Here is a 22,833-nt window from a genome sequence, read left to right as displayed (position 1 = left end):
AGAGCAGTGTTTTCTAGTGGTGGCTTGTTGGAACCATTTTCAATAGTCAAACGACTGTACCAAGGAGCGATTAGAGGACCTGCTAGACAGCTGCGTTATGTGGGTTGCATGGAAATCAGGCGAAATGCAATTCAGGTCGTTCGGATACTTTTGAGCACGACTGTACATAAAATAAGAAGTTAAATATCAAATGTTTTCACCAATAGCGAGATCCTGCAACCTTAAATGACGATAGAATTGTTTTTGCCTGACTGGGAGTCGAACCCAGCATTTAGCACCATCGTTTTCTAGCCAGGAACAGACCATAAATAACTATTGTTGGTTCACCAGTAGCTAGATGGGCGTCGAAAAGTTCTGTGCTGAATGGAATTCAAACCCCGCACACGTGGTCATGAAGAAACTTTAACTATCAAATTCTTTTCCAATAATAGCTAGGAATGGCATGTTAGTACTTTCAATGATGTGATGGAAAATACTCTGCTGGCTAGAAGTTGAATCCACAACATATCGTTGTTGGTGATCACAACGAACACAACGTCAAACCCAAATCCGTTTTCACCAGTAGGATGGAGAAGAATTTTTGAACTTGAAAATATGTAAGGAAACGTTTGATCTTGTAATGTTGTGATAAAAAGCTCATCATGTGGCCGTGAGTTGAAACGAACACGTTACAGCTCACAACGCACGAAGAGACGTTGAAAATGAAACTATTTTTCACTAGTAGTTCGGAGTGCACATGCTAGGGCTTGAAATGAAATAATGAATATTTTGTGCTGATCAGGATTCGAAACCAGATAGGTGCCTTTCGAGGACGCCTAGAAGAGTTTGCAATCTTCGGGGCCACAGTGAAATCGAATTCTAATCCCAGTCCAGCACCACAATTTTCAACGTCTCAGTTTCAACTAAAGTAAGCACTTTGTGAGCTTACATGGCCATTGGTTCATTAAATGAAATACGTTTTCTAGTTTACGACGGCTTGCTGGTGACAGAGTCTCTGCCTTACGTGGTTTCTCCATCTGTCACAGCTCAAACGAATGCCACTCTGCCCCAGTCGGCAGCGAAGGGATGTTATCTTTATTGCGGATATTGAACTACGGAGCTTACTGGCGTTCTGCACTTGCCGTTACTAGGAGTGAAGGAGAGCTACTTGTGTGTGTTAGAAATCCAAGCCTGACGTGAGATGCGAACCTACAAATTTTACACATCAATACAAGATTAATCCACCAGACCACAGAACCCCCTGCCAAGCACATAATTATTAATTGCAGAGTATTCATTTAGATGTAGATGCAGATGTCAAGGGACGCGTAACAGGAAGGAGGGCGGGATATGGGAATGGATAGAAGTGCAGAAGTGCAAAATATAAGCGTGAAATGCTTGCAAATTATTGCTTACTTAGATGTGTGCCACAGTTCGTTTTATCTTAGGACCGAGAGATAAGAAAGGACTGTTCTCAGAACGAAGAATGGGTTATAGGGAAGGGGAGATCAAAGAATACAGTTTCATGGATGTTGAGAGGAATGATAGAGAATAAAGACAGCAGCAATTGAAAGAGAAAATGTAGCGTCATTGGAAACCGCTAGATTCGTTTATAAATTTTGGGAGAGTGGAATAGAAGGGCACTTGCTGCGATAGTATCAGAGAGAGAGAGAGTGTGAGAGAGAATAGAGGAAATATTAACAACGAGTAAACATAAATGTTCAAATGCGTGTGAAATCTTATGGGACTTAACTGCTAAGGTCATCAGTCCCTAAGCTTACACACTACTTAACCTAAATTATCCTAAGGGCAAACATACACACCCATGCCCGAGGGAGGTCTCGAACCTCCCTTGGGACCAGCCACACAGTCCATGACTGCAGCGCCTAAGACCTCTCGGCTAATCCCGCGCGGCGAGTAAACATAATATGAAATCGTTTGCGTATTGTGTGGAGGACGGAGGGTGTATTCATGTTGGAGGGGAAGAGAGAGGCGTATTTGAAATAACAAAAACTACTGTGACAGAGTCCATCTATGCTGATTAGATTGTAAGTATGTAGACAGGGTGTAAATGAAATCAAAATAGAATACTTAACAAACTGTATATTCAAAAGAAACCCACTTTAATTAAAAGGGCAACTCAAAGGAAAGCTAACCCATATTGTATTTTTTCTGTTGCCACGCGATCTTCCACTAGCTCCCAATGAGGAAAAATGACGAAAAAGAAGACTTAACAAAACATTTGAAGGACTCTAATATTTCATCCAGAATCCTTCATTATTTGGTACTTCCATCACGCGTCTTGGCATAGAATGTATAAGCCGTCGGACGTAACAGCCTGAAGAAGCATCTCCCTCCCAGGCTTCCAGGACGCAGTCCCAAAGAGTGTCCGCAGTAGTTGGATGGTTTCGTGGCCAGTTCTCTGTTAATGTTCTGGCGACCTCAGCCCACATGTTTTCCATGGAGTTCATATCAGCCGCCCGTGGCGGCCAGTCCATGACGTTGACGCCAATCGTGAAGAGCCGCTGCTGAACAAATTCAGACTTGTGAATGGGAGAATGGTCCTCTCCCAATGTGACGTCTCCTTCTGCGAACAGCATTCGCACTGACGGAAGCATCACATTTTCCAATATGTGGGCATACTGCACGCTGTCCAGAGTTCCTTCTATCCTGTGAAGAATTCCCGCCCCTCTCGCAGAAATCCAACCCCAGCAGGTAACAGATAGCCGGCCACTTCTTCTCGTCGTGGTTACATATTCGCGTCGATGGCGAGTCCCTTGCGGTCTATAAACGATTCGTGGACCGTCGTTATTGGTGGGAAACACCTTTTCATCAGTGAAAATGACGTTGTCCCACAACGCCCTCAGATGGAGCTCCGCAAATGCTAGCCGGTATAAAACGTTGTCTTCGCTGAGCTCTGGTTTCACGGCGGATCGTCGTGCATGAAGTCCAGCGTCCCTCAGCCTTCGGCGAATTGTGTCACTGGAGCCGGGGAAGTTGGTCTCCCGCCGCAACTGCTTCGCGTTCAGAAAGCGATTTTCTATGCTCTTAGATACTAGTTCCCTGTCTTCCTGCTGTGAGATCACTCTCTTCCTGCCTGAGCCAGGAGCCCTGTTGGTGGTGCCTCTTTCAAGGCATATCCTCCACCATCTCGTTGCAGTGGTATGTGGTACGCCACATCGTCTGCCAGCTTCTCTGATGGAACATCCTCCTTCCTCAATGAGAGCGACGACTCTACCTCGGCCGGCCGGAGTGGCCGAGCGGTTCTAGGCGCTTCAGTCTCGAACCGCGCTACCGCTACGATCGCAGGTTAGAATCCTGCCTCGGGTATGGATGTGTGTGATGTCCTTAGGTTAGTTAGATTTAAGTAGTTCTAAGTTCTAGGGGACTGATGACCTCAGATGTTAAGTCCCATAGTGCTCAGAGCCATTTGAACAATTTTTTGACTATTTCGAATTAGACCTCTCCCAGAGAGCCATTATGGCAGACAGCCTGATGTGTATTTCTGCTTGCCGCTCTTATACTGATTCCAGGAGAGGAGGTAAACATATTTACGTCAAACGGAGCGGCAGGGGCAGAGGCATGCGGCGCAGCCGTGCTGGCTTGTCCCGGGCTGTTGGCCCACCAACGCCACCGCCAGCTCGCTCACTTGCGTCTCGCCTCGGCCAGCCTGGCTGGCCCGTAGCTCGCGAGCCGCGGCTAGTACAGACCCGGGCCGCAAGGCCACGATCACCCCTTGAAGGATCAAAAGTTACACCTAACCTACCCAAGTCTGTAGTATGAACTAACGCAGCTACAGCTATTATGCTATAACATGTGCAAGCACACCTACAGTTGACGATTCATTCAAATATTTGATGAACAATACTTTCAAAAATACATTCATTTTAAACATAGCTACCACAAAATATTTCACCTAGCTAGCAATAGCATGACGCAGGAAACTATGCTTTCTTGTAAGCGCTGTGCATTAGGTGTAGCCTTAAGAAAACCTGTATTCAACCATGACAATTAAGCGGAATGAAAAAGTAAACAGGTTTGGCGGCAGCTTCTCCAAATAATAGTATATACTTAGTATATAATACACGTTTTGTGCACTTATAACATGTACTCAGTGTCTCTGAAACAATACGTGCTACACGACGGAAATTACTTTCTGCTGAAGCACTTCCTTTACATCTCAATGATACACGACTACTAGAGAACATTGCTCTTTACGGCAGTCAGTCCACTTGTAAATTAACATCATGATATCGCAGATATTAGGCAACACTTTACTAGGGATGAGGAATGCCTTAACGTTTGCAACTACACATGCTACTCCTAGCTTCTATTGAATATGAAGTTGATTATTAACGTGTCTCCATAACCATGTGTGCGGCGTTCGACTCTCAGTCAGCATAGATGTTTTCGTCACCTTATTTCTAGTTAAACGTGTGCACATCTCGCTGATGGTGGACCAACATTGGACATTTCTCGTCTGTTCCGGTTAGACAACGACGGCAGTAGGCGCCGGGTCCGAATCCCAGTCAGGCAATACGACTTCAGTCGTCATTTAAGGATCCAACCCCCACTACTGGTGACAAACTGTGATATCTACATTCTGATTTTACGTACTTATTCAACAATCCGATTAGGTGCTGTGTTCGCATCCTTGTCCCCAGCATTACATGATGGCATTTCAATTTTAAACATGTGCATCCTTTGTTCCTTAACAATGCAACACTATACAACGTCTTTCGAGGTTAATTACCAAGAAGGTAATTGTCATGTTAGGTTTCCTGCTTTCGTACAAACATTATCGTCATTAAAGTTCAAGTTGAGAATTGATAGCTGATACTGGTGCAAACGTCAATATTTAACGTCTCTTTCTGCCTAGTGATCGAGTCTCGATAAGGCACAAAGCTTTGCTTGGTTAACAATGGCTTTACGTTCTGGGTTTGCATCCGGATCCAGAACGAAGACGTTGGTCATGTCATTTAAAGTACGACTTTTTGTACAAGTAACTGTTGATGAGTAATGTGAACAATGATATTACTTGTGATTCGCTGTTAATATTGGGATTTCAGTAGAGTGCTTGCCGCCGTTAATCCCGTTTTCTTTTAACTGCTCAGTATTACATAAAGTTGATGCGAAACCACTCCCCGTTGAACGTTGAACGACGTTCAGCATGTGTTGGGTAAACCTTTTAGACAGCAAAGAACTTGTTTCCAATTGCCATACAACTTTATAAATCCATAAACTGTCTCAAATGTTTAATTGTGCCTAAGGATTACTGAACGATTTATGTGACAAAACTAGTTGTCCCATAACATTTGAAATGTCACTTATTGTAATTAAGTTTAGTGTACAAACGTTAAGGACTGTCTGATCTCTTCTGTACTCTCGTGATGTTACGTTACATCTGGACGGACTGTCATAAAGACCGGTGTTCTCTAGTAGTCTCTAGCGGTACCCATTGTGTATCTTACAACGACTGTACTGTGGAGGATTGCGACGATGTGCAACACAGATATGTTATGTTGGTTGCATACATTCAGGTGCAGCCTACACGTTGGAATTCAGGCGTGACCTACTTTTTTTGCTGTCGAGTGTACATACAGGGCAAATTAGTGATTATATCAGTTTGATAATCTGTCACATGGTTGCTGCGGATTTATATACTAGGGGCCTGAAGCGGATAGTTTAACTTGGATCGAAGTTATGTAATGCGGAATCACAGAAGTTAGAGAGTTTCAAAAATATTCACACACACCTACTATAGGAGAAAGACAAGGTGGAGAAATGGGTCTCAGCATTTCAAGGGGATCACTACCTATGTGTTTTAGTAGCTGACAGCTGCATATTGACGGCTATGTGATCCTACGTAGTGAACAGTACAGAGTAAAACCGGTGCATTGATTGTAGTGGTTAGCAAGCAATATTACGCACGTGTTTTTAGCGCGACCTCCTACGGTTATTATCCTATGGCATACTGGGAGTGTGAATGTATTCTCTAAAGGCGAGGGCCATCTTGATGTTTCTTACTCACCGTGAGCTTGATAGATTTGTACGTTTTATTGTAAAGGAGTTGATCTTGTCTTATTACGCTATGAGTGTGACTGATTTGTTTTATGCCACTTGCACATAGAAAGTTACGTTCTATTTGGGAGTGATTCAAGCATATGTTTTATTGCTAGAAGACTGTCTGAGACATATGTGTTCGTAGTCCTGTAGATGCTGGCAAGCCATCCTGAGCTTAAATTTCAGCAACATAATGCGCAACCGCACATGGCGATAGTTTCTACTGTTTCATCCATGTAAGACTCGGAGGAATACGCCTACGTTTTACAATAATTTCTTTTACAGTCCTTTCTGTGCCCGTAGCCAGCGGAAGAGATGCCTCTCTCAGGCTGACAACAGCACCCTGAACAATAAGATCAACTTAAATTTGGCTGAACAAGTACCCTGATGTATCGTCTTCAATAAAATGGAAGGCGCGATCTCCAGACTTAGATCAAAACAACTATATTTTGCCACTGATGGTCCATGTGTTGGAAGTTGCGCATTAACTTACTATTAAAACTCTTTAAAATCATATTTTTGCCAGAGAGAATAGCATTCTTGTCACTCTGTCACCTGATCCATCGTTCAAAGCGAGATTTTGGATAATGAGGAATGGTAGGCTGCGTATTGAAAATAAGTTGGAATATTTTTTTTAAATTTCATCGTTTATATTATTACCTACATGCACTGATTTCCACATTCTTTGACCGACAACAGCCCTGGGCAGTGAGGATTCATAGTCCTCAAATAAACAGTAAGAAGAATGTAATTTGTCCTTATTTCCTTATTTCTTGATTCTTTCGTTGCTTCGTATCTGTCATTACTTCCCATCAATATATTTTATATTTTTTTCTCGCTTTTGCAACCATATCTCTAGTATCTTATAATGGCAAACGACAGGGTGCTAGTTGAGCTTTTACTTTATATTATGCTAACCAAGCCAAAAACTGGACATTCTGTTGTTTTGATTAGTGTAGTCCAAGTATAAGAAATATGAACCACAAGCATGAGTTCATTAAGAAAGCAAATGCCTGTAAACAAAAAAAATTTAGAATTTTGTATGTAAAATCACCGCCACAAGTTGATTACAATGGCATTAAATGTCTTAAAAAAATTATATTACACATTCTCATATAACAAACATATTTAAAACATGGTATATTACTTTGTCATAAAAGTATTCGAATGTGAAAGACTAGATTGCCTAACCCTGTACATATTAAATGAAAGGACATGCTAGGAAACAAGTAATTCTAGCGATTAATTATTGCTTCACCGCCCGTTTCCGATAATATTCATAGTGTATGTTGTGAAAAGGTATATATCAATAGTGATTATCATATTAAATAATCTCTTTCACTCCTTGCATTAGGCGCAACTGGAAAATTCCTTTCGATACAAACACATATTTTGTGTCTTTAAAACAGTTAGAGGCGGGGCTTAAGAAATTAAACGGGACTAGTCAGGAGAATACGGTGGGTGAGGCTGTACCTGGAACCCATTTCAGCGATAGCAACCATGGTTTGCCGACTTGTTTCGCAAGAGCGTCCTTTTGCTGCAAGAGCATTTTTCGTGTCCACATATAGCCACCAGTCGCCTACTTGAACGCGTCTCATAAATGAAAGGGTTCACAAGAATAAAAATAAATACAATCACAAGTTAAATAACACGAGGCACTCGTTTTTGGTAAGGAGATATTCTTTACTGTTTTATATTACCGTTCAATGAACGTATTTTATCACTGCCATTACACGACTTTTTTAAAGTGTTTAGATGATGCCACTTAACTCAATCTCGTATACGTAATACATCAGGAAATACCTTGTAACAATACAGGAAGTGCGTAGTGCTGATGACAGCGTCGCGCGGATACGACAAGGGTAGCACTAGCCTGCGTTCAACGCGAAGAGTGTCGTAAAAATTTTGATGAAATGAAAATAAATCGGGCTTATCTCTCTACTCAAGTTTATATCATCTGTCTCCAGAATTCTACTTTGTCTCTAACTCGAACCCTGGGTGGTTCAGTCGTGAGATTCCTTCCACATTTCTAAGAAAACACATTTCATGTACTTGAAATTTGCTTCTACCTTTCTCAGTAATGACCAGATGTTACTGCAATTGCTTCGTTAAATTTTATTTTTGTGTCTTTCCCTGCTGTATTTTCAGTGTCCTCCCAACCGTTCCACAAACATAACTAACTAATTCTTTAAAGTAATAAATATTGTAAGGAGTTATTGTTTTAATTAAACTTAGCCATGCTGACAACTTTTTTTTTTTTACTGACTGGTGTGAAGCGGCCCGCCATGAATTCCTCTCCTGTGCCAACCTCTTCTTCTCAGAGTAGCACTTGCAACCTATGTCCTCAGTTATTTGCTTTGCTCGATGTCTTCCAATCTCGGTTTTCGTCTACACTTTTTGCCCTCTACAGCTCCCAACACGGAAGTCATTCAATGATATCTTAACAGATGTCCTATCATCCTGTCCCTTCTCTGTGACATTGTTTTCTGCGCAGAACCTCCTCATTCCTTACCTTATCAGTCAACCTAATTTTCAACATTCGTCTGTAGCATTAAATCTCAAACGCTTCGATTCTCTTTTATTCCGGTTTTCCCACAGTCCACGTTTCACAACTATACAATGCTGTGCTCCAAGCATACATCGTAAGAAATTTCTTCCTCAAATTAAGGCCCATGTTTGATATTAGCAGACTTCTCTTGACCAGGAATGCCCTTTTTGCCAGTGCTAGACTGCTACAGACGTCCGCCTTGCTCCGTCCTTGGTTATTTTGCTGCCTAGGTAGCAGAATTCCTTAATTTCATCCATTTTGTGACCATCAGTCCTGATGTTAAGTTTCTCTCTGTTCTCATTTCTGCTACTTCTCATCACTTTCGTTTTTCTTCGATTTACTCTCAATCCATATTCTATACTCATTAGACCATTCATTCCATTCTTCTTCACTTTCACTCAGGATAGCAGTGTCATCAGCGAATCGCATAACTGATAGCCTTTCAGCTTTAATTTTAATTCTACTCCTGAACCTTTCTTTTATCTCCTTCATTGCTTCTTCGATGTACAGATTGAACAGTAGGGACGAAAGACTACCTCCCTATCTTACACCCTTTTTAATCCGAGCATTTCGTTCTTGGTGGTCCACTCTTATTATTCCCTCTTGGCTCTCCTGGCTCTTGTACATATTGTACATAATCCCTCTCGCCCTATAGCTTATCCCTAGTTTCCTCAGAATTTCTAACATCTTGCGCCATTTGACATAATCGACCGGTTTCTCCAGGTCGACAAATCCTATGAACGAGTCTTGATTTATCTTTAGTCTTGCTCCCAATATCAACTGCAACGTCAGAATTGCCTGTCTGGTGCTTCACCTTTCTTTAAACCAAACTTATCGTCATCAAACACATCCTCAATTTCTTTACATTAATCTATATTTATTCTTGTCAGCAACATGGATGCATAAGCTGTTAAGCTGATTATGCGACGATTCGCGCACTTGTCAGATCTTAAAGTCTTCGGAATTTTTCCGATCGTCAGATGGTATGCCGCCAAACTCACATTCTGCACACCAAAGTGAATAGTCGTTTGTTGCCATTTTGCCCAATGGTTTAAGAAATTCTGATGGAATGTTGTGTAACCCTTCTGCCTTATTTGATATTAAGTCCTGCAAAGCTCTCTTGAATGCTGATTCTAATACTGGAACCCCTATCTCTTGTAAACTGACTTCTGTTTCTTCTTCTATCACATCAGACAAATCTTCCTCCTCATAGGGGCCTTCAATGAACTCTTTCCACCTATCCACTCTCTCCTCTGCATTTAACAGTGGAGTTTCCGTTTCACTCTTAATGTCACCAGCCTTGCTTTTAATTTCACTGGTGGTCGTTTTGACTTTCCTATCTGCTGAGTCAGTCCTTCCGGCAATCATTTCTTTTTCGATTTCTTCAAATTTTCCAGCAGCCGTTCCCTCTTAGCTTCACTGCACTTCCTATTTATTTCATTCCTCAGTGGTTTGTATTTCTCACTTCTTGAATTTCCCTGAACATTTTTGTACTTCCTTCTTTCGTCGATAAAATGCAGTATTTCTTCCGTTACCCCTCGTTTCTTCGTAGTTAATCTTCTTTGTACCTATGTTTATTTTTCCAACTTCTATGATTGCCGTTTTTAGAGACGTCCGTTCCTCCTCCACTGTACTGCCCACAGAGCTATTCCTCGTTCTTGTATCTATAGCGTTAAAGAACTCCAAGCGTATCTCGTCTTTCCTCAGTACTTGCGTATCCCACTTCTTTGTGATGGGACACAGCATCTCAGAGGTAGCGATGAAGTGGGGATTTTCCCGTACGACCGTTTCACGAATGAATCATAAATATCATGAATCCGGTAAAACATCAAATCTCCGACATTGCTGCGGCCTGAAAAAGATCCTGCAAGAACAGGACCAAAGACGCCTGAAGATAATCGTTCAACGTGACAGAAATGCAACCCTTCCGTAAACTGCTGAAAATTTCAATGCTAGGCCATCAACAAGTGTCAGCGTCCGAACCATCCAACCAAACATCGTCGATATGGGCTTTCGGAGCAGAAGGCCCACTCGTGTACCCTTGATGACTGCATGACACAAAGAATTTACGCCTCGCCTGGGCCCGTCAACACCACATTGACCTGGAAACATGTTACCTGGTCGGACGAGTCTCGTTTCAAACTGTGTCGAGCAGATGTGCGTGCACGGGTATGGAGACAACCTCATGAATCCATGGACCATGCATGTCAGCAGGGGACTGTTCAAGTTGGTGGAGGCTCTTTAATGGTGTGGGACGTGTGCAGTTGGAGTGATGTGGGACCCGTGATACGTCTAGATACGACTCTGACAGGTGACACGTACGCAAGCATCCTGTCCGATTAACTGCTTCCATTCATGCCCATTGTGCATTTCGAGAACTTGCGACACACGTCCATAATTGGTACAGAGTGGCTCCAGGAGCACTCCCAGACATGAACATTATTGGGGATGCCTTGCAACGTGCTGTTCAGAAGAGATCTGCATCCCCTCGTATTCATCCGGATTTATGGATAGCCATGAGAGATTCATGGTATTAGTTTCCTCCAGCACTACTTCAAACATTAGTTGAGTCCATGCCACGTCGTGTTCCGCCACTTTTGCGCACTCGCACTCTGACAAGACACGATGTTAGGCAGGTGTACCAGTTTCTTTGGCTCTTCAGGGTAGTTTTCCTACCTCGGTCAAGCTTCCGAGATTCCACTCCCCGACTCGTAGAACGTTATCCTTTCGTTAGTTACCCAATATTTTTTTCATGGGCGCCGCCCCCTTGGTAGTCCGCTCCCGGAGATCCGAATGGGGAACTATTCCGGAATCTTTTGCCAATGGAGTGATCATTATGACATTGCTTCAATTAGAGGACTGATGTCCTGTGGATACATGTTGTGTGTTTTTAATGCAGTGGATTCCATTCCTTCTGTGTCTTCACTCCGTTGATCATTGCTGATTCTTCCGCCTTTAGGGACAGTTTACCGCCTAAGGACAAGAGAGTGCTCTGAGCATCTGTCCGCTCCTCCTCCCTGTTTGACAAGGCCAGTGGTAGAATGAGGGCGACTTTTTATGCTAGGGGTCTTCGACTGCCAATGCTGATTATCAGGATTTAAGTGGTGACAGGTTTGGAACCTGGTATGGAGGACATTTTGATTACTAATTAAAGGCGCTACACCTAGACCATAATGCCCATTCTTACAAAAGTGTTGAATATTGTAAAATGGTAATGAATAAAATGTTAATGAATAACTGCTCGTGATTTCCCGGCTTATTGACAGATCCAGTGTTCAATTGAAACATGTTCAATCCTGAGAACTAATTATGTTGATCTGTGCAGCCTATTTACAGTCAGATTCTAATCGTTGATCAACAATGAGTTTTAACATGTGAGGCACGTGTATATTGTTGTTCGGAAATACGAGCGTTTTCTTAGAGGTGAATGGCCAATCGCCAAGAGCCGCAGCAGCATTTACTCCAGCTTGAAAGGGTTACAGAAGAGGCTTTCTATGTTTCGACATAAATTACTCGTCTTGAAATGAGTTTATATATACTATTTGTGCCATATCATGGCTTCTACACAGTGACTAGTTTTTATCACATTCGATATACTTTAATGTTCTTATTTTTATTCTCTCTATTCTTTAATGTGATTGCGTATTATTATTAATTTATTTTTTATTTATGGTTTGGTTTAGCGATTCCTTTTTACTATTTGCTCCTTTTATTTGAGTCCTTTTAATTATGTTTGCAGTGGTTATGAAGTCTATATTGCTTTCTGTTCTCCGTAAGTTAAAGGATACGGTAATACTTTACGCATTTCGCAGCAGCAGATCTCGTTGAATCTCCTTGCTGGAACTTCTCCACCTGAAATCGCTAAAGATAATTTATCGCTCTACGGAAATCGATCGGTACAGCCAAGTGTTATGCTGTGAATGTGTATGGAATGTGGCGTACAACTTCAGTTCGTGAAATTATTTAGGTGTTCGGAGAAATATTCTCGACGAATCCCAAAACCGCGTAAAACTGCAGGTTCGCTCCATCAAACCACACACTTCCAAACGACTTGCGTCTTTATAATCACTGAATATTTCTTTTGAAATGATTAAGGGTTATGAACTCTACACACCTGATACTCCTTTTGTGCTTTTATATGTATTTATTTTCTTCAGTACCGGTACCATAAAACATAGATTATTGCCTTAATGGCGGCTTCCAACAATCTCCTCACAATCCGACTAGAGCATCTCCATTCCAATGTCGAACATGGAATAATTATCTCTGCCGTAGGTTTGTATATCTTTGCTATCGAGCATCGCACGGAGATACTCAGATTCCTAAGAGGATTTATCTCTCGCGCATGTATTTTACATTTATCGTCGTATTAATAGTCCGTCGCTCTATTTTGTTTAATGACAATTTGCAAAGTTTTCTGTGAGTTGCGGAAGGCAGTGTACACTGTTCAGAGATCGACAAAGTTGTCTTTGGAGTTACGAAAGACAGCGTACATTGTTCAGGGATCGACTGAAATTATCGCTTATGTTTTACGTTAAATTTCGAAACATTGCGATCTCTAACTCGTAAGTAAATTACTTAATTTCGATAGAATCATACGTTACATTAATGACTCGACAATTGAAATTTGTGAATCGTACATTCGAATAACCGCTCCCGATGAAAACACTTAGAAACACGGAAAATACGAAACACTGATGAGGTATTACGGTTGCACATCGACCTAAAGGACAAGTTTCTCTCACCTACCTCATACAATGTTGCTATTATTGATGTCAATGCCTTTTCTCTATTTATAGTGACGAACCTACTCAGACGTCAGTAAGTCATCACACAGATGTTCAAGCTTCCTATGAAATAACATGTTCAAGATAACTAGGTAAGGTTACACATACATGGGGTACTTTCAGGACACTCAAAGAGTATGGACTGATAATGTGTTTCTGAACTTCTGGCGGATGGAAAGCCTGTGATTCATTCTGGTAATAGTTCTCACCGTGCAGCTGTAAGTGTATTAGAGAACGTTTCACAACACACACCAGACGCAGCTGTCAGAACTGTTTGCAGTCTGCACTTTACGTTCCTTTCACCGGATGCTACAGACGCTTTTTCCATCTCCTCGCTGCCGTTGGATTTCGAATACACTGGGACAGGAAACGAATGCGAGTGTTCTGCTTATCAGTAAATCCCCCTGCATTCTAGAACCAACATAAAAATCATCCAGCGGAATTCTATGCTTACTAGCATATTTTACTGGAGGAAGAACTTCTCCGATAGGTAAAATTCGATCACGAGTTAGAAAGAGGTAGTGCTACTTCCTATCTTCCTTAAGCAACAATATCGTCTTGGACGGAAGGCAAAGCCCAAGAATACAGCAAGCAGAACTTGAAACATTTATTAAACCACATTTATAGTAAAATTTGGTGAAAGATAAATACACTGGACAAGCTTTCTCTGATGAGATTAGTTTCCAAATACATCAAGGAATAGATCAGATATATTATTTACTATAATTTCAGTAATTAGGGCTACACTACCTCGCGGTATTTGCCAAATGTAACTACAGAATCATTCAATGAACACCAGCCAGTAAAGAGATACACCGTTCAATAAAACATGTCTTGGCCGTTTCTGTTCCTGTTCCCACCTGTTCGGGGCTAGGAAGAAACGTCTGAGAGGACATCATTTCACAGACTTTCAGGAACTGCGAGCACCTGTCGTGATATGGTTCAGACAGATTCCAAAAAAGTGGCTCGAGGAGTGACTCTTAGAAGTTAAAATGACCACTTCAGAAGAATACGGTGGGTGTTGTAGTGCCCAGTTTAGCGATGGCAGCTGTTGGGACTAGGGTTGTCTTGTTGCAAGAGCAATTTTCATGACGGCGCACACCCTCCGCAAACTGCCACCAATCACCTGCAAATCTCCGCAGTGTTCACATCCTCTGTCCACAGAAACCACACTGTCCAACTTTATGCTTGATGATCACACACTGTCGTCCGCCCACGTAATGACAATTATTCGGAAGAATGTTTGTAGTGAGCAGGAATTAAATTTCTAGTTACTCTCCTGTCATCTACTGTTAGACCAAAGTACTACGTGCTTGCAACTGCAGCGATGAGTCTGACGGAAAATGACTGATGGGAAAAAATAAAGTGTAAATCAATATGGAACGCCCCTCATATAAACCGGCGACATTACCAGGAACATTTCTAGAGCAATATTTATAACTCGGAAGCTTGAACACCATCTCTGAGCGTCATCAACGTCAAAACCTTCATTTACCTCTAGCGGAGAAATGGTGTGTCTGTTACATTTTTGTTTAATAATAAAACGGTTTCTTTTTATCACCAATAAACATTCTCAAACTTTGTATGCGTAAGTTTTAGAACCTTTACGCATATACTCCACACGTGTTATTACTTCCTGTAAATGATTTTGACAGTCTTGGAGAAATCTTTGGTCTTGTTGATATCTGGTACCAATCAGCGAACCTCGCTAATGAGCTGATAGTCAAAGGTTGATATTTAGGTTGAAATATTTCGTTTGATGCAATTCCTGTAATATAAATAAATAGAACTAATATACCGCCAAGAAATGGTAAGAATAAAATATATAATAGTCAATAGCTTTCCATTATTGTTCCTGTTATTAATCCAACCAGGAAAGTTTGAAGGATAATGAAAAGTAGAAGGGGTCATGACTCATTGACTTGGGACAGTAGCAAATTCATCGATTTGACAAAAAATGTCATTTTCCATGTAAAGCCCAACACATGTCCTTTACAAAGTAGCTGTCCTTTACCACCTCACTTTTCTGGCAACCATAGGCAATGTCAAAAGGAAATCGTCATTGTGTACGAATCACAACTTCTGTATATTTCTTCAATAGATTAGTTCAATAAAAAAAGCCACAACAAAATAAAAGGGAACTTATTAATTCACGGCCTACTTAAATTTTACTTGGACTCAACTTTCCTACTCATAGTGATGTTGCCGTAGTAATAGATAAAGGTAAACATTCACAATTTTATTGGAAGAAATTGATGAAGGTAAAATACTTGTCACGTCATGCTATCAGGGTCTATGGTGCAGACAAAGGAACCCAGCAAATACGCGTGCAGTCGCGTACACTAATTTATCATTCTTTGTTGTCAATCCGTCACACACAAAACAATTTGTATCTCATTTCGTTACCTGACAGTAGCAGCTGTTTGAAGTACATACATACGTGGCGTCTGCGATACGGCACAGAGTCCAAATAATCTATATTGTCTCTTTTTGCGTGTATTGGTAGTACTCAAAATGAACGGCCGCAACTGCCTGAATTGTAAAAGAGTTCAATTAAAATCTTTAAACTAGACACAAAAGCAATCAACGTTTTCTGTAACAAGTGTATTCCCGTTACATAGCAGTTATAAATAAGCTTTTTTATTTGACTTTGACGCTTTAATTGCAAAGTAAATTTTCACTTTTCAATGGAATACAAGCTCTACCGAAAGCAACAAAAAATCATCAGTTTACGACGATTTAATATAGACAGTATTTAAATAATAATGAGGAATTATCAACCCCCCCCCCTTGGTAAAGTACAAATATTTAGTGCATGAAGCATTGCTGGTTACTCGGATGACGGATCGCTAGCAGTAGATCAATGTCATTCACGCATGATAGCGTTCCCGCACTTTTCATTCTACGTGGCCGAGCCCACTGCGAAGCAAATAGTGGTGTGAGTACAGACTGATAGAGTAAAGCCATTTCTACTGTAAACTTAACTGCCTTAAGCCGAGTGGACTGCTTCGTACGGACACGTCAAGTTGATGGCTTACTCGACATCCATCTATGTGAATGTAAGTGTCGTGTGGCACTGTTTGCTGGAATATTTCACAGGGTGGATTAAGTCGCGTGTCGGAAATGGTGACGTTCCTCCGCTCACATTATCGCCTTTCCTTAAGAATATGTGAGAGTTCTTCTGCATGTGTACTTTTACAGTATACGTGAGTGTAATGAATGCTTATGTAGTGTAGTCGCGTGTTTGTGTTGTATGATGCTGAGACAAGCCATGGGGTGAAACCTGGAGCCAGCACATAGCCTATTCCTCTCGAATACCACCACGGGAGCCGCCGAGCTCGAAGTCCCCATCCCACAGACGGATCGCCGTCGACAACGTCACACGCCCTCACTTCATGAGACACTGCGGAGAGGCGTGGAGTTTAACCCAGCGCATTAGCGCAAAGACTTGTGATCAGGAACTTGACAGCACTAACTCTTGTCCTCTTGCCGGCCAAATATTGGAAGTGAAAAGTTCATCCTCAACCATAACTGGAACCGGTTGTGCCCCGAGTCTAGAGCCACCGCTCACGGGTGCGTTAGCGATCTCACGGAGGATCTACGAGGAAATACCTCGTTCTACGAGCATTGTGGAAGCGCGTTAGATACCGAAAAGTATATTATGCGATACAGACTATGCTAGAAATATTCAGACTTGTTCAGAACGTACTGAGGTGCTTATACCGAAAGTTGTTTGTGGTGTGATCCCATCAGCTGCTGGCAGTCGCTTATTGCTCTTCTTCCACAACAAAGCAAATTATTACTGTAGGCTCTCTCAAACGAAAAAAAAATTCGACTTCAACGAGATGTTGCTTCTGTAGGAAAGCTTGTTCTTTAGCTACTTCCAGTACGGTTAGGTTATCAATGGTGGAATGGTATATTCTGAATACGCACTGGAGATGACTTTGGAAATGCCTGTATCTGACAATTCAGAAAAGAAGGCCATAACCAGATGTAGGATATTTCCCACACGACGTCTGTTGTCAACCCTGGGATATCTACTTGGACAAGTGTAGACCTTCTCTAGTTTGAAAAGATTTGTTAAGATGGCCTCCCTTCAAGAGTCGGAGAATTGGACTTCCTCCCAGATTCTAATGAACTGAGCGTGAAAAATTGCGTTTAAGTTCTTTTCCAAGTGAGGTATCTTATCGTCGCCATTTGAAGACAGACGACCCAAGAGCTGTGCGAGGGTGAATGGTTCAGAAATACATAGGATTTCGGATATGTGAATTAGGAGAAAAGAGTGGAACACAGTGAGAACGAAGAGGTAGACCTCGTATAGGGGAGTTTAAGGAGTTGTTTAGATATAGTTAAGGGGTAAATGTCAGGGCGTATTTCATTTTCTGGGTGAACGACTTGATTAAAACTAATTTTCGGGTGCGATATGAAGGGTGTAGGTTTGTTGTGAAATTCTGACGTGGCAGTTAGCCATGAATGGAATGAAGAATTGCGTTACAATTACCTGAAATCATCAGGCGATCTATAATTATCAACACTTTAGTCTCCATTGGGAAGACTTTATTAGCCAAGATCACAGACATTTGTACATTGATGTTTGCGATCTTTGCTAGTAAAAAGTTCCCACACGAAGACTACAGCATTGAAGAATTGTATTAATGAACGTCAGTAAAGGTTACCAATCGCCTATAGGATATACACAGACGCTCTATGTATGTATGTGATGAGGGAAGGGGAAGATATGAACTGCTTAAGGATCCCTACAGCGGAGGTTCAGTAGTTGTGGAAATGAAAGCGGAATGTGTGACATTAAAAATTCGGAGAGATTGGTCTTGCGGATATTCAGTCTCCATTAACAGACAAGAGCATTGGTTGAGTAAGGACTTCGTAGGAATAGTAGATGGTGGAAGGACGATTTCCCCATGTTCGACTGGTTATTACTTTTGTCTATTGTGAGATCTACACGGTCGTCACCTGTCAAAAGCTTGAATAACCACGTTTTGCAGTGCTGACGTGTGGAAAGAAAGTCAGTTAGGTTCTGGAAGGCAGCCACATGGATGTTGAGCCATGCCGACTCCAGTGAAGTGGCCAGTGGCCAGCTGCGCTAGGTTTCTCTGTTGAGGATCTATGGCGCGAACAGCCCTATCGAAGCAGTCTCACAGGTTCTCAACTGGATTTGAATCCTGGATGTTTAGTGGTCAGGGGAATAGTAAGCTGATCCTGGTGCTCGTCGAACTACGCACGTATACTGCGCGCTGTGTGATGCCTTCGTACCGAGGTAAAATGAAATTGCAAGTAGGTGTGTACATGGCTCCCAGGGGTAGGTAAATAATAGTGTTGATCTTTTGTGCCTTCCAGAACGACGACATAATCCAGGGAATGCAACGAAAACATTCCCCAGGCCATAAAACTTTCTCCTCTGGCCTGTGTCCTTCCGGCGATTGCTTCAGGGTGTTTTCTTTCAGACGTTTCACGCCCTACACGGGTAAATTGTGATTTATCTGAAAAGCCACCTGTCGACACTCAGAGTATGTCCAATTGCGTTATTGTCATACAAATTTCGGTCTTCGTAGCCGATGAATAGCGCTCAGCATGAGTGCATGAACCAAGCGCCTGCTGTGGGGTCCCATGCACAACAGAGTTGAGTGAACAGTCGTTGAGTGGAGACTCTGTGGCAGTCCCTTGGTTCATCTGGGTAGTCAGCTGCACAAACAGTTTAAGTCTAGTCGGTGGTACACGCCTCTGCAGCATCGTGAACGCCTGTTATCAATAGATCGTAGATGCCTTAGCCATTATGCCATGCACAGCATACTTAAATCATAGCGGAACGCCAGCCGGGGTGGCCGAGTGGTTATAGGCGTTACAGTCTGGAACCGCGCGACCGCTACGGTGGATGGTGTGTGATGGATGTGTGTGATGTCCTTAGGTCAGTTAGGTTTAAGTAGTTCTAAGTTCTATGGGACTGATGACCTCAGAAGTTAAGTCTCATAGTGCTCAGAGCCATTTGAACCATAGCGGAAGGCAAACAATTTACAAACTTAATCGTTTCAAAAGTGCTTCCACCCTTGGCCCTAAAGACAATCATCATGGTCCTTAGGACGTCAGATAAATCGCTCCATTTAGGCATTACAACAACGATTGCACTGTTTCTCGAGTACCCTGAAGTGCTGTACGTATCCTCCACTCTAGTGCTGCCGCTTGCGTCTGTGAGTGGGTTTTGCACGTTGACGTGCTCACACCAATGTGACTGGACCGTATATATTGGTTGGTTAGTATGTTGGGTTTAGATGTTAACCGTCTAGGATTATTTGGAAGTCTTTTGGTGTGTTAGTACTCTGCAGCAGGGTCAAAAATAGGAAAAATTCGTGAAGACAAAAGCTGAGGGTGATCCGCCCTATATTTATTGCCCGTGTTTTGAAGTGATTTTTCTTCAAGGGTCACTGCTTGTGCTAGAAGGTCAACTAGTTGAGATGGAGCTGAATGAAACTTTGGTATTTCAGAAGGCTTGGTAGTGGGTCACGGACACGGTGTCATCGACGTACTTTAGGAGCTAGAAACGAGATGGTGCCCCAGCCATGTCAACTGTGGAGGAGTGGTTTTGTCAGAGTGGAGGGAGGATGGAACCCTCTGCCAGGCACTTAAATGTGATTTGCAGAATATCCATGTAGATGTAGAACCTTGGAACACTCCTGTAATATGATGAAAGTTACTGGACTGACCAGTTGACAATAAAAGCATTTTCCTTTCACCTGCTATTACAGGCTGCCTGCCACAGTAGCCGAAACGTCGGCAATTCTGTCATAGCATGACGTGATCAAAGTCCCATACGAACGTCTTAAAATGGACTTCAGCCGCAAAGTTCTACCTACCCAAAGAGATGAAGTTTATCCATTTGTTCTTTATTCGTGGCGTGGAATCGTGACAATCAATGCGCTAGAGCTCACAAACTGTAGTTGCATAACGGAAAGCGTGTGGCTGTTGCGTAGGCGGTCCTGCACGGCGCAGTGGAGCGACGTTCGTGCCGCCTCCAGCAGCGGCGGCCGGCAGGTGTCGCAGCCCCTCGGCCGCCCCCACCGCCCCCACCGCGACAGGTGATGCTGCTCGGCTAATCGCACAGGGTCCCACGGCCGCCGCCGCCGCCGCCGCTCGCGGGGCTCGATAGATCGGCGGGCTGGCCCGGGCGTCGCCCGGTTGTGCGCTCCACGCCGCAGGTGGCTGCCGCCCCCGCCGCCCCCGCTGCCCCCACCGCCCCCCTCCACCGCCGCCTCCACTGCGTCCGTTGCTGCCGCCTTAATGCGATTTGCGCAGCCGCTGGCCCAGGGCGCGATTTGTTTCGCGCTCCACTGCCCTAACGGCACCGCAGCAGCGGATGCGCTCATTTTTGGCCCTCCGCCGCTGCGTCGTTGTTGCGTTAGTTCGGTGAATGAAACCTGCACTCCAGGAGAAGGGGCTTTCGTTACAGAATTTCACAAGGCCCAGTAAACTTCTTCGGCTTACAGATTGCTCTTCAGCTTTCATAGGTATTAAACATTTTCGTTTCCACTCACGAAACTGAAATATTATTTACTTTTTTCTTTATTGCTGTTGCAATTTCGTGTATTACTTATCTTCAGGTGGAAAACTCAAAACGTATTTGAAGGTTATTTACATTCCCACTATATGGAAGTAGGGGGGGGGGGGGGGGGAGAGGGGAGATGGTGGGAACGTCCTGGCATCGGACATGTAGCTGTTATTGAGCCAAAGACTTTTATATACACTCCTGGAAATTGAAATAAGAACACCGTGAATTCATTGTCCCAGGAAGGGGAAACTTTATTGACACATTCCTGGGGTCAGATACATCACATGATCACACTGACAGAACCACAGGCACATAGACACAGGCAACAGACCATGCACAATGTCGGCACTAGTACAGTGTATATCCACCTTTCGCAGCAATGCAGGCTGCTATTCTCCCATGGAGACGATCGTAGAGATGCTGGATGTAGTCCTGTGGAACGGCTTGCCATGCCATTTCCACCTGGCGCCTCAGTTGGACCAGCGTTCGTGCTGGACGTGCAGACCGCGTGGGACGACGTTTCATCCAGTCCCAAACATGCTCAATGGGGGACAGATCCGGAGATCTTGCTGGCCAGGGTAGTTGACTTACACCTTCTAGAGCACGTTGGGTGGCACGGGATACATGCGGACGTGCATTGTCCTGTTGGAACAGCAAGTTCCCTTTCCGGTCTAGGAATGGTAGAACGATGGGTTCGATGACGGTTTGGATGTACCGTGCACTATTCAGTGTCCCCTCGACGATCACCAGTGGTGTACGGCCGGTGTAGGAGATCGCTCCCCACACCATGATGCCGGGTGTTGGCCCTGTGTGCCTCGGTCGTATGCAGTCCTGATTGTGGCGCTCACCTGCACGGCGCCAAACACGCATACGACCATCATTGGCACCAAGGCAGAAGCGACTCTCATCGCTGAAGACGACACGTCTCCATTCGTCCCTCCATTCACGCCTGTCGCGACACCACTGGAGGCGGACTGTACGATGTTGGGGCGTGAGCGGAAGACGGCCTAACGGTGTGCGGGACCGTAGCCCAGCTTCATGGAGACGGTTGCGAATGGTCCTCGCCGATACCCCAGGAGCAACAGTGTCCCTAATTTGCTGGGAAGTGGCGGTGCGGTCCCCTACGGCACTGCGTAGGATCCTACGGTCTTGGCGTGCATCCGTGCGTCGCTGCGGTCCGGTCCCAGGTCGACGGGCACGTGCACCTTCCGCCGACCACTGGCGACAACATCGATGTACTGTGGAGACCTCACGCCCCACGTGTTGAGCAATTCGGCGGTACGTCCACCCGGCCTCCCGCATGCCCACTATACGCCCTCGCTCAAAGTCCGTCAACTGCACATACGGTTCACGTCCACGCTGTCGCGGCATGCTACCAGTGTTAAAGACTGCGATGGAGCTCCGTATGCCACGGCAAACTGGCTGACACTGACGGCGGCGGTGCACAAATGCTGCGCAGCTAGCGCCATTCGACGGCCAGCACCGCGGTTCCTGGTGTGTCCGCTGTGCCGTGCGTGTGATCATTGCTTGTACAGCCCTCTCGCAGTGTCCGGAGCAAGTATGGTGGGTCTGACACACCGGTGTCAATGTGTTCTTTTTTCCATTTCCAGGAGTGTATAATGGTACATGTGAACCATAAAACATTACCTGACGCTAAATCACAGATGCTAAAGAGGATTATGTGATGTGAGATCCCGATCTTTGAGTGAAGGTAGTGATTTGGGGCGGGTTGGAGCAGATGTTGAATAGAAAATGACGACGAATGTCAGTGTGAGAAGGAACTGATATAGGGTACGCAGATGTTATGACAACATTATGATGCCAGCTGAAAGAGGGAAGAGTGCGTTGGAGACTTCATTCGAGCTGTGGTGTGTAGGATAGCTTATGGTTGGAAGAAG

The sequence above is a fragment of the Schistocerca cancellata genome, chromosome 3 (genome assembly GCF_023864275.1).
Source record: "Schistocerca cancellata isolate TAMUIC-IGC-003103 chromosome 3, iqSchCanc2.1, whole genome shotgun sequence".
In the NCBI taxonomy this organism is placed as follows: Eukaryota; Metazoa; Arthropoda; class Insecta; order Orthoptera; family Acrididae; genus Schistocerca; species Schistocerca cancellata.
This window is presented reverse-complemented; position numbering follows the sequence as displayed.